Consider the following 18194-nt stretch of genomic DNA (forward strand, 5'->3'; position numbering starts at 1 on the left):
TATGGGCAAAGTGTAAACATTGGTTGCATGTTATGTATTTCAGTCTATGTCAAATATTGTAAATGAAAATCATGAACAGTTTGCTGTGTGCTTGAAAAAGATAACATATTTGTCAATACATAAACTGCCTTGCAGATTGATTGTCTTAAAGATTATCACAGAAGTAGAAAAGGAAAAGAAACTAATCAAATTGCTGTAACGTATTCACTCTCAGTGCCTGTATAGGCCTATACTTAACTATTTTATCATTACATTCAGCTGTTTGTTATATCTTTATCACTCTCCATGGGCCAAGGCACACTTGGGGTCAATGTCATCACTCTGTGCCAGTCTGTGTATATGTCAGTCTGTCTGTATGTATGTCCATGTTTCATACAATTGTTGACTTGTTTTGATAACTATATGGGAGCGAACAGTGATGTTGTCACTATTTTTTATTAGCTCACATTTGGTTATACCAATGTGAGATTATCGTATAAGCTGAAGTCGGTGGCGTCTGTATGTATGTATGTATGTATGTATGTATGTATGTATGTATGTATGTATGTATGTATGTATGTACGTACAGTATGTCCGTCAACTTCAAAAACTCACGAACCGCTGCTCTTTTTAGCGTGGTATTTGGTCTGTGGATGCATCCTGGGCTGTAGATGGGATTTTGTTCAAATGAAGTCTGCAGTGCCCAAATTATGCAAATGAGCTTAAAAAATGTGAAAATGGTAAAAAATCAATAACTCAAGAACCGCTGGTTTGATTGGTTTGAAAATTAGCATGCAAGTACCTTAGGTAGACTTTATCGTGAAGATATCTCCAATTTTGTATTTTTGCTGAATTTTTTAGTTATTTTAATTCCTCATTTTAAGTAAAAATTCTTCTTCTCTGAAACCGCCAGCCCAGTTTCTCTCAAATTTGGGTTGGATGTTTGCAAGGGTGTTACCCTTCTAATTTGTTGAAATTACGACAAAATTGGAAAAATTACTGTTTGGGGCAATTTTTGTCATTTTTGGTCAAAAAATCGTAAAAAATATTTTCTTTTCAAAGCCCCTGGCAACAGCTTTTATATTTGGTGTACAGATTTCCAGGAATGACAATAGTTAGATATGTGGAAGTTGTCCTGAAATATACAAATTTGTATTTTTAAGACAATTTTGTCATTTTTGGTCAAGAAAACTTGTTCTCAAAATTACTTGTCTGATAGCTTTGTAATTTGGTACAAAAGTCCTGAGGGATGTTATTAGATAAATTTTCTGCTCAAAGTGTTGGGAAGCCCCAAATTTTTATATTTTAGGTAATTTTCTCAGTTTGTGACATTAAATGACCTACACCAACAGTTTCGAAGGCTATGATCATAATTTTGTCATATTTTTGCTATCAATTTGTAGTAAAATTTGATCCAGAAAACAAAGCTGAGGTAAATTTTTTCTTTGTGGATCAATTTTTGCAACATTTCCATGTAAGACACACAAGAACTGATGAGAAATTTTGATCCGGGATAATTCCAGATGTCGTAATCACCCCCACCTGAAGGCATTTCACTATCTGTAACCAATTTAAGTGCTGTTTACATTCAAATGATAGCACTCATAGCATTAACTAAAAAATTCCCAAGAGTGTAAATATATTTCCTGCCATCTGGCCTTATGTAAACATAATCAACAAAGGGATGGAATTTTGATATTTAGGAGGGGGTAGGGTCACTTTTTACCAGATCCCTTGTACATTTTTTCCCACTCTTTATTTTTTCCCCACTCTCCCACCTTTTCTTTTTGTCAAGCTTCTCTGGCCAATTTTTTGTTGACATTTGCTTATGTATTTAGGATCTGCTTGTCCTATGCTATAGAAGTTGATATGCATGTTGCTAAAGATGACCTCCAGTACCTAAGTTGCAGGCCTTATTTGCTTTTGTCATTCTTGTTTTTCTGGTATAAATATTTCTTGAATGAACAGATTCAAACCGAATGTGAGCACACTGTCCTTGACGGTATTTTTGAAGTTTAGCATCTACCGGTACCATAACTAAGGAGAGGTCGCTGACAAAGTTTTCCAAACTGACTCATTGACTCATTGACAGTGATGGCCACATGTCTAAACACCCTGCACCTTGAAAATGAAATACTTAAACATTTGCTAAAACTCCCCTCAAGCAAATTTTCAACCATTAACTTTCTAATCATGATTAAAAATCAGGCGTCACCAGATACCGATATATGAAATTGAACTGGAAAATGTTGGTACTAAGAAAAAAATTACCCAATATTTATGGATATTTGAAATTAAAACTGGACGCTATCCCCGTGTTAACTCTATGCTGAAAAGTAAAATTCCCAATTTTTCACAAAACTAAGATGATGAAAACTTTATTTTCTCCACAAGCTTCAAAATGAGTCCCAACATGTGGTAGGCCAAAAGAATATTATAAAAGTTAGAGAGTCTGAATATCTGTCCCTGAGGCGCATTCTACTTTAGGCTAGAGCTCTTTGTGATGACTATCTATCATGTCATCAAAACCATAGACTGTCGATATCAAAACTGACAAGCTTTTTCTCTTGTTTCTTGTGCAGGGACCTGAGCATCACCGAAATCACAGACTTGTAAGTAGTCATATTTCACTAGCACATATTAACATTGAAACAGTTTTGCTGTCCATTTTGCATTGCTTCTAATGTCAGAAAGCAATTGCTTTTCAAGCCAACAAAATGAACATCAAAATTCAGGTATACTGGTATATGATTTTCGTATTAAGCAAGTTTTGTCCAACTTCAGTGTTACTGTGCTGTAAATTACATATACCTAACTCAGCAAAAGGTTTGAAAAGGAAGACAATATGTGTTAAATTTCAAACACTTCCTTTCTGTATCATTAATTATTCCTCATTGATCACAAGTGATTGCAGCTAAGAAACAATGGTTGATAACAATTTGAAGGATCACAGCTGGCTGTGAGTGGGACTGGGAAATTTTCTCACATGACAATATTTTCTGTAAAGGGAAAACGTTCTGTAAAATCTTTGATGCTAAACACCCCATTCTAGTTTTCAGAGAAAGATTGAAATAATAATTAGCCACAGAGTTTAAAAAAAAAATTGAAAGATTTATTAAGTTCAATACTTGTCTACAAAGAAAGGTGATAACAATGATGAGCATTCAGTTACATAAGTTTCACATGCCAAAGTGTGGTCTTGGATAGCTATACCCCTCTGGACATGTATGCGCCAGACACTTACCATAACCCTTGCCCAACTATGTCTGAGTGGTAACTAGGAGTAAGTGCCAGGTTACACTAAACAAAGGGTTGGGATTACATTAACTGCAGGCATTCTAGGACATTTAAACCCCTTCTTGTTTACCCAGATTTGCCTGCTTGGACACCTTCATGTAGCCTTACCCTATCCAAAACCTAGCCCCTAACTGAAGGGTTTGTAAAATGTCTGGATGGTAGGTGTCCTCATACCAGTAGGGAAGTTGAATTCATTAGAATACAAAATTAACGTATATTCCGATCTACAATTTACCAATTTTTACAGGCTGTCATTGAGGAATAGGTCAAGTCAATGGGCAAAGTAAGTATTGGCTTGTCAGACAAGATGACCATCCATCATGATCTGCACAAGATCACCATGCATCCATTTCAGGTTCATGGATGGGTCATCTACCTGATATTCATCCATGTGCTCTTGTCATGATCATAGCAATTCTATACTACCAATTAATGTGCCTTTTCTGTTCCGTAACATATCCAAAATTTGTATGGCATAGCACTTTGTCCTTTTGTGTAATCTTAATTTTATAATTTTTAGTTCCCATATATGCATATGTATATATGCAAATGGGAGGTATTCGTATAAGGTGGAAAAATGTCGTCTGTATGTATGTATGTATGTATGTACGTATGTATGTATGTATGTATGTATGTATGTATGTATGTATGTATGTCCGTCCACATCAAAAACTCCTAAACCGTAGCACCTACTGTCTTAGTATTTGGTGTACAGGTGCACCTAGGGGTGGAGATGTGAATTTGTTCATATGAACATGTCAGTGCCAAAAATATGCAAATGAGGGGGAAAAAACGAAAATCCTGCAAATGGCTAAACTCAGTAAGCTTGGTCAGATTTGGTTGAAACTTAGTATGCACATTTCTTTGGGTATTCTAAAGTATGTGTGCAAAAATTGGGATGAAATTTGCATGTTTGTATTTTTAGGGTATTTTTTCTGTTTTTAGTCAAAAAATCTTTTTCTCTGAAATCGCTCGTCTGATTGCTCTGAAAGTTAATATTCATGTTCCTCAGGATGACCTCAGTCATGCTTGTACAAATTGTATTGATATTGTCATATTTGTAATTTTGGTGGCAATTTTCCCAATTTTTGATAAAAAAATTTTTTATTCAAAAACTACTGATTTGATAGCTCTGATATTTGGTATACAGGTATCTAAGATTAGTCTCATTATAATGTATTCAAGGTATGTTGAAACTGACAATTTTTTTTATTTTTGTTTCAATTTTTGTCTTTTTTGTCAAAAAATTTTCTCCTAAAACTTGTGATCTGGTAGTTTTGATATCTAGTGTACAGCTTCCTAGGGTTTATGTTAATTAGATATATTTAAAATTAGGATGAAATCTGCAATTTTGTATTTTGGGGGGCAATTTTTCTCATTTTTGTCAAAAAATTTGTTTCTCAAAATTTACCAGTCTGATTGCTTTGATATTTAGTAAACCGGTTCTTAGGGTTTTTGTTAATAAGATATATTGAAATTAAGTTGAAATCCAGAATTTTGAATTTTTGGGGCAACTTTGCAAAACTGTCAGTTTTACTGGGATATCTTTCATTTTGTATTTTTAAGATTTTTTTTGGTAATTTTATACCTACTGGAACTAATCACTCTCCATGGGCCAAGGCACACTTGGGGTCAATGTCATCATCTGCCAGTCTGTGTATGTCAGTCTGTCTGTATATGTATGTCCATTAGTAAGCATTTGGTATCTCTTGTGTCATCATCCTTGTGTAATTGGTTAAGATTGTAAGTGTTGCAGATGTGGATGCACCATGGGTGATTTAGTAAGCATTTGGTATGGTAAACTTTATTTGGTGTTGAAATGCGATAAAAAATCCTGGCAGATTTTGAAAAAATTCCAAACAAATGCCAATAAAAAATTCAGCCTGAGAAGGTTTGACAAAAAGAAAAGGTGGAAAGTGGGGAAAAAATAATGTACAATGGATCGGATATAATAGATAATGTACCTCATCGATCTTCCAGACACCATCCCTTATCAAATGGTCCACCCCGATGTATTTTTATGGGAAATTAACCATGCAGTGTATTTTAGTTTAAGATGTCAAGGTAGGTAAGGATATGAAAGGAATAGTCAAGTCCACCACAGTTTAACTTTATCTCTTGTGTCATCATCCTTGTGTAATTGGTTAAGATTGTAAGTTGTTGCAGATGTGGATGCACCAGCTGTTCTGGAAGAAAACAATGTTTACTTTTCCCTGTTGGGTTTCTGAATTGATGATTGTATGTTGAAATTTTTCCATGTATCTGGTGTATGGGCAAAGTGTAACATTGGTTGCATGTTATGTATTTCAGTCTATGTCAAATATTGTAAATGAAAAATCAAGAACAGTTTACTGTGTGCTTGTAAAAGATAACATATTTGTCAATACAAAACTGCCTTGTAGATTGATTGTCTTAAAGATTATCACAGAAGTAGAAAAGGAAAAGAAACTAATCAAATTGCTGTAACATATTCACTCTCAGTGCCTGTATAGGCCTATACTTAACTATTTTATCATTACATTCAGCTGTTTGTTATATCTTTATCACTCTCCATGGGCCAAGGCACACTTGGGGTCAATGTCATCACTCTGTGCCAGTCTGTGTATGTCAGTCTGTCTGTATATGTATGTCCATGTTTCATACAATTGTTGACTTGTTTTGATAACTATATGGGAGCGAACAGTGATGTTGTCACTATTTTTTATATTTTGAATTTCTTCCAATCATATTGCTATTTTGTCACTCAAGTTGTTTCTTGCAATCATCTAGGCAGCATGGATGCTTCCTTTGGTTTGTCATCATTTACATTTGCCTATTTCATGATGAAAGATGACCCAGCAATGCCAATTGATTGCTGCCAGTGACTGTTCATGATTATGGGTATGTGTAATGTTCAAACAGTCGCCTTCCTTGAACTATGATTTCTTATGCAGTATTTTTCATATGCTGTGTTTCATGTTTTGTGAGTTAAAGTACACAAGTTGACCTTATTGTTCCAAAAATTAAGAGTACATTCATGAAATTTTTGATACTACAATTTGTTGATCTGCTCACAAATCCACTTTCAAGATGTTTTTTACTCATCTTTCCCTGCCAAGATTGGTAGATTTTGACTGGAGAGTTGATCTGAAGACTTCAACAGATACAATCAGTAGAATGTCAATGCAACATGTGTACTGCAACTCAAGGTAAGTTTATCCTGTTAGGTACAGGAAAGGGATATGTGATTAAGGTGGTATTAGTCTAGTCGGAAGGTAGGGTTCCCATGCACCCCATGGATGTATTTTTTTAACCTACATTTTTGTAATCCTTAGGGTCTATATTTAATGAATTTTGATGTTCCCAAAATCAAATAGTGTCCCATGGGGTTCATTTGGCGCCATCTTTGCCGCCATCTTGGCCGCCATCTTGGATTTCAACAATGGGGTAGGGGTCACGTATTTACCGCTCGACGGAAATAGAAACAATAAAATACGTACTATAAACGTTACATTTTTAGAAAGCTAAGATCATGGCCTTTTATTGATATATAACTTAATAGGGATAAATTAATATTCGAATGTCGATTAGACTTTATATCGGCCATTGACCGTAAATCGTAAAATTTGCTAAATTTCACACCCAATAATTAAGTTCCCGTTCCTCCAAACAATTTTTCATAAGGTATTTATATATTTTTTGGAAGAACTCAGTGCAATAAACAAGAAAAACAACATTAAAAGTATGTGTCTTGAGATTTAGTGCGTGCTTGGGCTTGTTTTCTTATTACGCGGTATGCCATATATCCGTGTGTAACATAAGGGGTAGGGTAATGTTTCCCTTTCTGTTTCGAATCATGAATGATGAAACCATATAAATGTTACATTTTTGAAAGTGCTGCAACAGACCTTTCTAAAAATATATAGATTTATGGGGAAAATTGCATATTTAAAAGTTACAAAGCTTAAACCTTTCAGTTTGTGTCGATTTTAGTGATTTTTTAAGAACGAAATTACAACATATGGGGTAGGGGTAATGTTTCCCTTTCTGCCTCGAACCATGAATTATGAAACCATATAAATGTTATACTGTTTGAAAGCTCTGATGAGGGCCTTTCCAAACATGTATAGTTTTATTGGGAAAAGTCGCATATTTGAAAGTTACAAAGCTTATGCCTTTCAGTTTGTGTCAATTTTAAGTGATTTTTTAAACAAATTATAATATAAGGGGTAGGGGTAATGTTTCCCTTTCTGCCTCGAACCATGAATTATGAAACCATATAAATGTTATACTGTTTGAAAGCTCTGATGAGGGCCTTTTCAAACATGTATAGTTTTATTGGAAAAGTCGCATATTTGAAAGTTACAAAGCTTATGTCTTTCACTTTGTGTCAATTTTAAGTGATTTTTTAAACAAAATTATAATATAAGGGGTAGGGGTAATGTTTCCCGTTCTGCCTCGGACCATGAATTATGAAACAATATAAATGTTATACTGTTTGAAAGCCCTGAAATAGGCCTTTCCAAACATGTATAGTTTTTATCGGGAAATGTTGCATATTTGAAAGTTACAAAGCTTAAGCCTTTCAGTTTGTGTCAATTTTAAGTGATTTTTTTAAACAATATGGACAAAACAGTTCGTTGGCCAGGTATCGAATTCATCTCCTCTAAGGCATTTTGCCCACTATGATTTTCTGTTAGCTAATGTTCTCAGCTGTCATAATCTGCTTATTTTCCATTTAACTGATGGTGTGTAAGAGTGTAATGACTTGTTTGTGAAGGGCTGTCACGCCCCTAGTAGTAAAATAGGAATGGGTTGGGGGTAACATATTTACCGCTAGTCGGAAACAAAAACAACAAAGTACCATAAACAATACATTCTTAGAAAGCCCAGATAATTCTCTTACCTTTGGTATACAACTTAATGGGGATAAATCAATATTCAAACATCGATTAGGTTTTAAATCGTCCATGAAATGTAAATTGTAAAATTTGCTTAATTTCAAGCCCAATAATTAAGTTCTTGTTCCTCCAAACAATTTTACAAGGTATTTATATATACATGGTTTTCAACCGGGACTCGAACCCACACGCACGGAACCCAATCACCTAGCGTAGAGGCCAACAGACAAACCAGACAAATGCAGAGCCATGCCCCAAAACGCCCAACCTAACTTGGCACTAATCATGATCCCAGTCCATTTCGAGCCGGGCTTTAAGGGAAGTGCGGTGGCCTTTGAAAGACCCTTTGGTTTGGTTTTCTACCGTAGTATAGGAAGAAAACCCGACTTATCGTCGCTGCTGTGAATGTTTTTGTTGTTACTAGCCTCTTTTTTTGCCTATTTGAAGAATCGTCTTTGCAGCCTTCCATCCTGCGTTCTGTGTAGCGAGTGTCTTCGATCTCTCTCTCAAGTTTGTGATGTACAACTGTCTTGTGTCCCGGTGCTTTATTGGGTGTAGAGGTAAATAGTTAAAGATCAGGATGATAAATTGGTCGCCACAGGTGTCTTTCCAAGTGTTGCCATTTTTGAAGGAATTCAACACTTGTTATTTTGGCCTGGTAAGTATTCTTTAAGGTGTACCTGTAGGCTACGTGGTACTGAATAGGGGCCACTTAGGTTTCAACACATTTGATACTCTTGGCTTTCGCTTATACCCCGTTGTATGAGTAACTGGGATCGGAAATGGGAAAGGCTTAATTAATATCCATCTTTGCTAATATTAATTCTCGTTTGGCTTACAGATGGCCACCTCTACTTGTTTCGGTGAAAATTTGACTTTCAATTGGACAAAACATTGAGTATGACTTTCTTCTGTGTGTTATTTAGGCCTATGAAAAATATGAAAATTGCATACATATTGCTGTCAAATATCTCAAATCTTAGATTGTAAGAGATAGGCTTAGGCTTCCCTGTAATCATACAAATGAGACAAGTGGGAATTTATTGGAGTAGATTACTGTAATCGAAGAGAATGGTTGACACTATGGAAAGACTTATCTCGGACAGCAGGGACCTGACTATGAAAGAATAGCACAGAATACTTGCCCAATGTATGAACTGTTCATGTATAGTACAGGCAGTACTGTACAACATGGAATGTAAAACATACAAATCAAAAAAGTGGCAAATTTTCTCAACTTTTCACAAAGTTTATATTCCATCATTAATATCAGGATTAGGATTTTCCCAATCTATAAATAAGCTATTACTTGACTACACCTTGATTCAGCATGACTAATATTTTGCATTTGCCACGCAACCAGCCATGCCCGTCCCTGGGATCGCGAACAATGCCTTAACGAAGCTTTTGAACTCTTTTTGTGAATTGTGTAAGAATGTCCACTCTGTGGAGTATAATGTGTGAAGCCGTTGTCTAGCTCGTTTGACTCTGATGATCATGTTGACTTCTTTTTTCTCAGCTGCTGGTGGCTGATCTAACTCGAAAGTTAGATCAATCTAGTCTCTCTGATTCGATCATGCTGGTGGGAATGGTATCTTCAAGCATTGACCCTAAAACGTCCGTTTTTAGGCTTATGCTTCAAAGACGTCAGGGTCTAACATTTGTTAAATGTCATCCATGATAAGAAACTAATGATAGATTCACTCACAAGGCTTTTTAAACATTGAGGTGTCAATGGGAATATAAGCCTTTTTAGTAATTTTCTGAGGTTTGTCTCGCCTTCTTATTGCTTGGTGTAGAGAGTGTTTGTTCGCCTTCTGTTTACTATTTAGTTGCGTAATTTGAATGCGTTCTGTGACATTTGGCTTTTCGGGTTTTAGTTCCAGAATTATTTTGCTATTGAATTTTAGTACCAAGTCGAAAATGTAATCCTCATTGGGAGTATATAGTTTTCTGCGTTGTAAAATAATTTCGAAAAATTGGTTATGATCTCTTGTTTTCTGGTAAGGAAAGTAAAGTGTTGTCGATCCATCTATCTTAGTATGGAGAAGCTATATTGTGGATTAATGGTGATTGGTTTTGAGCGATAAAAGATTCTCTCGTGTTCCCGTGTGGCATTGAAAGTAACACTATTAATAGTGAGCTCTGATTTGCCCAGACGGTCACGTGACTGTGCATATATTTACGATATACTGTAAAGTTGGCCATTCCTATCTCCAAAGTGGGTTTCTTTCACATTGTTTTTATTTTCATCACAACTTTCAATTACTGATATAATATAGCGATAAACAACCCCTATAAGTTGGGTACACCACTCGAGCTCGGTTTTGACCATTTCACTCCTTATACACACGAGTGGAGTTCGTGCGTATATGTTGTTTACCGGTCGAAACCGTGTGGTATCCTTTCCAAGTGGTGCTTTATTGCTTATATATCTCTCGCGATGCAATTAAATAAAAGGGATTGATTGTTGCTGCTGTCATATCAACTTAGCATGACGACTATGACATCCAATTTAGTGTTTGTGGTTTGAAATATATAATTTTTGACATATTATAGCTGTTAACTTTCTTTCCCTAATTTGCGTTATTGAAATGAGTAAAACGTCTTTTATTTACCACCATTTTAACTTTTAGTGCTATTTAATGCCCTATAGAGTATTTTTCTATGTTCCTTTTAACAAGTAAATGTCAGTAAAGTAACACAAACTTTTGAGTTTAGGCATTGTCACTGCATAATTTTTGAGTTTACCCCATCAAGCCATATCTTGTTGGAAAAACAACTGCGTTAGTGTTTCAGAGATATGATATTTATGTGGCTTCCTTATTCGCTGCGTTTGGTAGGAGAGGAAACATTACCCATACCCCTATCCCTTAAATGTATATTATAGAGGGGTGTACGGCATACCATATATTAGGAAAACAATCGACGCATCCCATAAATCTCAAGATACACACTTTTAATGTGTTTTTTTACTTCTTTATTGCATGAAGTTCTTTCAAATAATATATAAATACCTTGTAAAAATTGTTTGGAGGAACAAGAACTTAATTATTGGGTTAAAAATTAAGCAAATTTTACAATTTACATTTCATGTCCGATATAAAATCTAATCGATGTTTGAATATCGATTTATCCCCATTAAGTTGTATACCAAAGGTAAGAGAATTATCTGGGCTTTCTAAGAATGTATTGTTTATGGTACTTTTTTGTTTTTGTTTCCGACTAGCGGTAAATATGTTACCCCTAACCCATTCCTATTTTACTACTGAGGGCGTGACAGCCCTTCACAAACAAGTCATTACACTCTTACACACCATCAGTTAAATGGAAAATAAGCAGATTATGACAGCTGAGAACACTAGCTAACAGAAAATCATAGTGGGTAAAATGCCTTAGAGGGGATGATTTCGATACCTGGCCAACGAACTAACTGTTTTGTGCATATTGTTCAAAAAATCACTTAAAATTGACACAAACTGAAAGGCTTAAGCTTTGTAACTTTCAAATATGCAACATTTCCCGATAAAACTATACATGTTTGGAAAGGCCTATTTCAGGGCTTTCAAACAGTATAACATTTATATGGTTTCATAATTCATGGTTCGAGGCAGAACGGGAAACATTACCCCTACCCCTTATATTATAATTTTGTTTAAAAAATCACTTAAAATTGACACAAACTGAAAGGCATAAGCTTTGTAACTTTAAAATATGCGACTTTTCCCGATAAAACTATACATGTTTGGAAAGGCCTATTTCAGGGCTTTCAAACAGTATAACATTTATATGGTTTCATAATTCATGGTTCGAGGCAGAAAGGGAAACATTACCCCTACCCCTTATATTATAATTTTGTTTTAAAAAATCACTTAAAATTGACACAAACTGAAAGGCATAAGCTTTGTAACTTTCAAATATGCGACTTTTCCCGATAAAACTATACATGTTTGGAAAGGCCTATTTCAGGGCTTTCAAACAGTATAACATTTATATGGTTTCATAATTCATGGTTCGAGGCAGAAAGGGAAACATTACCCCTACCCCATATGTTGTAATTTCGTTCTTAAAAAATCACTTAAAATCGACACAAACTGAAAGGTTTAAGCTTTGTAACTTTTAAATATGCAATTTTTCCCCATAAATCTATATATTTTTAGAAAGGTCTGATGCAGCACTTTCAAAAAATGTAACATTTATATGGTTTCATCATTCATGATTCGAAACAGAAAGGGAAACATTACCCCTACCCCTTATGTTACACACGGATATATGGCATACCGCGTAATAAGAAAACAAGCCCAAGCACCCACTAAATCTCAAGACACATACTTTTAATGTTGTTTTTCTTGTTTATTGCACTGAGTTCTTCCAAAAAATATATAAATACCTTATGAAAAATTGTTTGGAGGAACGGGAACTTAATTATTGGGTGTGAAATTTAGCAAATTTTACGATTTACGGTCAATGGCCGATATAAAGTCTAATCGACATTCGAATATTAATTTATCCCTATCAAGTTATATATCAATGAAAAGGCTATGATCTCAGTTTTGAAAAAATGTAAAGTTTATAGTATTTTATCGTTTCTGTTTCCGTCGAGCGGTAAATACGTGACCCCTACCCCATTGTTGAAATCCAAGATGGCGGCCAAGATGGCGGCAAAGATGGCGCCAAATGAACCCCATGGGACACTATTTGATTTTGGGAACATCAAAATTCATTAAATATAGACCCTAAGGATTACAAAAATGTAGGTTAAAAAATACATCCATGGGGTGCATGGGAACCCTACCTTCCGACCCGACTATATGTGCCTTGAAAGGAAAAGACTTAAACTTTTGCTCAAACTTTCCTTGATGAAACTTTCAGCAATTCTTTGACCAAACCATGAATGAAAATCATGGGTCATCATGCAGAGTTTGGTAAAAGAGAAACCAATTACCCAACATTATGCGATATATTTGATATTCAAAATGGCCACCATCCCTGTGTTTTATATATGGAGAAAAATAAAGTTTCTGATTTCAGAAAAATGTAAGTCATTGAAAGTTTTTCTTACACCAAGAGCTTTGAAATAAACATACACTAACTGGTAGATCAGAAAAGTATTGAAAAAATTTTAAGGGCCCAAATATCTGTCCCCAACGCGCATTCTACCTTGATCGAGGGCCATATTCTATGGTGTTGCACACATAATGTACAGCCATAGCATACAGTTGTTGTTTAAATATTTTCACACTTTCAAGGTTCTCCACAAGGGAATTTTAGGTATGGGCCACCCCACTGTTTTGGAGCAATCTATTCATATGGCAATTACCAAACAAATGGAATACGCAAGCACAACAAACAAATTATATGCATATGATACATGTTATGTAAATTAGTTACCTTTCAGTTTTACTAGCTGTTGGGAACACTTGATGCTTTGATCGTTCATTCTAGAGGTCAAAAGAAGTTAATTTTTCAATGTTTGATATTGAACCCCGGGGGGTAGCTCCATGGCTAATAGTACGGGGGGGCTCCGCACGAACATGGAAACCCAAACTGTTGTGATACCAGTTTTGAGCAAAAAACCCTACCCTTTCTGATACCTAGTTGTGGAAAAGCAGCTATCTCTTGGCGGGGTAGCGTGAGTTGCTATATGAGTGGCGGGTTGACCTTTCACCCGCATAGCAACTCACGCTACCTCGCCAACAGATAGCTGCGTTTCCACAGCTAGGCCGTGTAAATAAAATTCTTTGTTTGCCGTCCTTGGATTTTTGAAAAACCTACCAGCCAGCCAGCAAAAAAAAACAAACACAGAAAAAAAACACAACACAGATCAATCGCATAAACTCTAACTTTCCCATCGGTTTATGGGTCACAAGTATGAAAAAATCATCTGTTACATTTACAATGCAGTGTTTCTTATGCTCTTCATTAGCACGCTGAAAACAATGCGTGGAAACAAAGGTTATACTTGTGTAAATACAACAAGCATACTTCAAGTTAGAGTGAGGTGACTCTGAGTCTGAACAAAAATTCCATAATAAACAATGGCAATAAACACTGTACCAGTACATAATGTACAACATGTACAGTGTGATAGTAATCAACTGGTTGCGTTACGAAGATCTACAGATTGTCTCTGACGGAGATTTATGCACTGGGTGGTCATAGGTGCCAGTAAAACTATTAATTACAATAACAAGATCTCAAATATGAATAAAAAGCATATTTGCGACAAATGCAACTTACGTATACGAGGATGTTTACAAAGTTTTGAAGAAAACAAAATATGAATTAACACCTAATGAAGGAACCTAAGAATTTCACGTAATGGGTTCAATTTTGCAACGTGTCTAAGTGACATTTGTATATTAATTATAACACGTAAATTTAAGATCGAGACCTGTATTGATGTTAACGATAGGACGTATGTTTTTATCTTTAACCCTTTCACCACCATGGTTTGTCCCAAATCCATTGTTTTCTATGGTTAAGTTGGACCTGTATACAGGGAACTGGGGGTGAAAGGGTTAATTTATATCTATCATGATCAAAACCAAGCTTTAAACTTAGTTTAAAATCCCATTCTAAAATAATACGGGAAAGGACAAGAGAGAAAAACACAACAGACAGGGCAGGAGGACACAACGACCAAAGAGTAGTCCAGGGCATTTAGACAATTGGAGAAGCGTAGCTTGGACGGCACCTGTCAAGCTTGTCTACCGAGAAGTAAAGTCTATATAGTACCAACGAAACACTATTTCGAAATGTTGGGGTAAGCTTACAACAAAAAGGTGTTCTTGCAAAACCTGAACATTCCACATATTAAACTGCAAAAGTTACTGAGTATAACAAAGTATAGATGTCACTCAGAAAATAAATGCTAAACATCTTGGTAAAAGGTGAAACTACTGTCTCTTCCATACAACACAGTCCCTCTATCCATAGTGGATAGAGGGACTGTGCATACAATTAGAATTTTTGCAGTGAGAAGAGTGGGTAGCTGAGCAAATCATAACAGCCTCGAGTACAAATCCTCTTTTTTAAGTGTCAAATAAATACAAGTCTGAGCACTGTTTCTGTTGAGTTAAATGCTCCATTAGCTGTAACTTTAAAGGCTATTTATTCTGAATTTTGTGTATCAACTAGTCTTTTACCCGAATTCTAATAGCGCTGATCTCGGTGTCAGGTTTGTTACTATATATAGCTGCGCGCGCGACTTCGAACACCGCTGCCTGAAAATCGGACAAATTGTGTTACTGCATGCGCGGTCGTTGTTGCAACTTGTAGTCTGAGCCATAAATTCATATGAATTAAGTGTGACTTTCTGTATGCATTATGACGCTAGCAGGTTTTGATTTCATCGTTCTTGCCGAAAATGCGGACAAATTTTTGCACATTAATGAAGAAAATGACGTTAAGTGATCAGCGCTATTGCATACTAAAATGCTGAATATTCTGTTTGTCAAGACAGCAATGCCGAATGGCCATTGCTATTTTTGAAAACTGAATTCTAATCCGGACTTATAAAATGACCACATCGTTTTTAGCACAAAAACAGTGTTCAAAGTGAAAGCAACTTATACTGCGTACAAACTATTTGGAGCATTCAACAACGAACATTTCACCGGCGGTAACTGCTTGCCCCACCACCGGGCTGCTTGCCCCCTCGTGATCAATCGCGGATCGCGCAGAAGCTGATGGAAATTCAGTTCCATTCCTTATTCGAAGCTAGACCAGTCAAGAATTGTTTTCGATCCGTCTTGTATGGAGACCAAGCCAATACAGCGCACTTCCGCCGATTTGGAAACTTTGAGGGAGAAATAAACTTGTGAAACGGTCGATCGATCTTCACTTACGGTATACTGCAGTCCACTACAACAGGAGGTGCACATGTACACTTTACGTACAGCGGTTGATGTACGATAGGTAATCTGATTTGTATCGAAACGATCGTACGACATTTGCGTTTTTGAGACATTTGAGTAAGTTGCTGCGTCATTGCCAACAAAGGAAGGACACAACGCGTCGTATTTTCGAGCATACGATCTGTGTTTGTTTTTCATATTTCGTCCAAAAACCTACCCGCACGCGGACGGCAAACAAAGAATTTAATTTACGGCGCCCTATCTGATACAATACAATACCATACGTACGTATACAGATACGACTCACTCGCCTTGCGTACCAGGGGTACCAACAGTCAAACCGACAGATCGGAAATATTGATGGTAGATCTGGGATGTAGATACATGGGTTTCCAGTGTTGACAGCATGGTTTTTTAACAAACGTCAGTTTGTGTTTAAACCAGACCCTTTCTCATACCAACACCTCGTGAAAAGTATACCCTTTCTGATACCAAACAGCGCAAAAAAACGACCCCTTTCGCGCGGACCCTCCCCGTATAGCCATCTATGGGAGTTACCCCCCCGGGTATTGAACCAATGTTCAGTTTTCAAAATCTTTTAAAAAAGAATGTTTCATCATTCCAGATATGAAGCCAACAGATGTACGGTACTTCTATATCAAGGGAGTACAACAGCATTTACCATTGTCAGAAAATCGGTACCTCATGATCCTTTCGCAATAAATGATGCAAAATGAATTCAGCAAATATTTCTCTTTCCTTTTCAGTCTTAAGTCAGCAGTTACATCGTCATAGCAACAGGACGGACATTGTTAACTCAAGGAGAAACCATTGTACAGCCATAGCTAAGTGAATAAACCCTAGACAACAGCCATTTTAGAATTACCTGGAACTTTATTATGGTGGATGAACTTTAGATTTTGCGCCTGGAAATCATTTTCCAGTAATACTGCTATTAGTTTTAATAGACCAGTGTTTTTTTTATTCTATTATTATTATTATCATTAGTAGTAGAAATTTTAGTTGTAGTGAAATAAACCTTAGTATAAACTGCAACGCAAATTGTACGATAATCATTCTTTCCTGGTTTGTTGATTGTGTAATATGAACTTGGGTCGGGTTTAGTTGACTGGCTAAATTTAAAGTCAGTTTAATTACCCGGTTACATGTATACATACTGAAAAGAGCTCATATGGTGAGTTGGTTGCATCTGTATGTCTGTATATATGTATGTTAGTACGTGTGGATGTACGTCCGTCGAACTCAAAAACTCCCAAACTGCTGCACCTACCATCTTAGTATTTAATGTACAGGTAGACCCAGGAGTCAAGATGTGAATTGTCCAAATGAACATGTCAGTGTCAAAATATGCAAATTAAATAAAAAAAAGGGAAAAAAGGGTGGTATTTTTCATTTTTGTTCTTAATTTTGTATTCGTTCATCATCCAATGGGTGCTAGCCCATTTACCGGATGAGGTACCCATAACCCACTACCCAAATGGAGCACTGAGGAGTAAAGTGCCTTGCTCAAGGGCACAACACCGAGTTAGAGTCTCGACTTCACCGTCCTCCGACAGTGAATCTGCTACTCTGGATCTACCGGGACTTGAAACAGATCTCGAACTCACCAATATCCTCCGTTAATGAATCCATGAATTATCTGAAACAGCCTACACATCTAAGTGAGAGGTTCTATATGGCTTGATCTCATAGGTATGCAGTGTACCTTCTGTGTGTGGGAGTGGTGGCAGTAACTTAAACAGCCTACTGACTGAGTCCCTGTCATTGTTCATGAACTCTTACATATTGGCAGACCTGCTCAAACTATGAGGGACTGTGTTGAAACACTCTTCTGCTATGCATGTTCCTATAAAGTTGACCTCCAGTACGTACAGTTTCAGACCTTATCTACTTTTGTCATTCTTGTTTTTCTGGTTTAAATATTTCTTGAATTGATCAATTCAGACTCAATATGAGCACACTGTCCTTGATGGTATTTTTGTAATTGGGCTGATATGTCAAGAAATAGTACATCAAATTTCATGAAAGAATTGTACAGTTTTGAGATCACACTGCTTTAACAGTGAATAAAGACATTTATCAGTGTCATGTTACTTATGTTTAATTGCATATTTAATGAACTTTCCTAATTAGACTGATATGCCCACAAATACTGCAT

At 36.2% G+C, this 18194-nt stretch overlaps 1 long non-coding RNA gene across 1 annotated transcript in view; it reads left to right on the forward strand.

Annotated features, from left to right (window-relative positions):
• LOC139137797 (uncharacterized) overlaps nt 1-17071 on the forward strand; it is a 60393-nt gene extending 43322 nt beyond the window's left edge. Inside the window, exons 3-6 of the long non-coding RNA XR_011553446.1 lie at nt 2562-2591; nt 3524-3559; nt 6375-6464; nt 16783-17071. This is a non-coding gene — a long non-coding RNA (uncharacterized lncRNA). The remainder of the gene's footprint in view (nt 1-2561; nt 2592-3523; nt 3560-6374; nt 6465-16782) is intronic.
• The last annotated feature ends 1123 nt before the right edge of the window (nt 17072-18194 follow it).

This window comes from Ptychodera flava, chromosome 1 (genome assembly GCF_041260155.1).
Source record: "Ptychodera flava strain L36383 chromosome 1, AS_Pfla_20210202, whole genome shotgun sequence".
Taxonomy (NCBI): domain Eukaryota; kingdom Metazoa; phylum Hemichordata; class Enteropneusta; family Ptychoderidae; genus Ptychodera; species Ptychodera flava.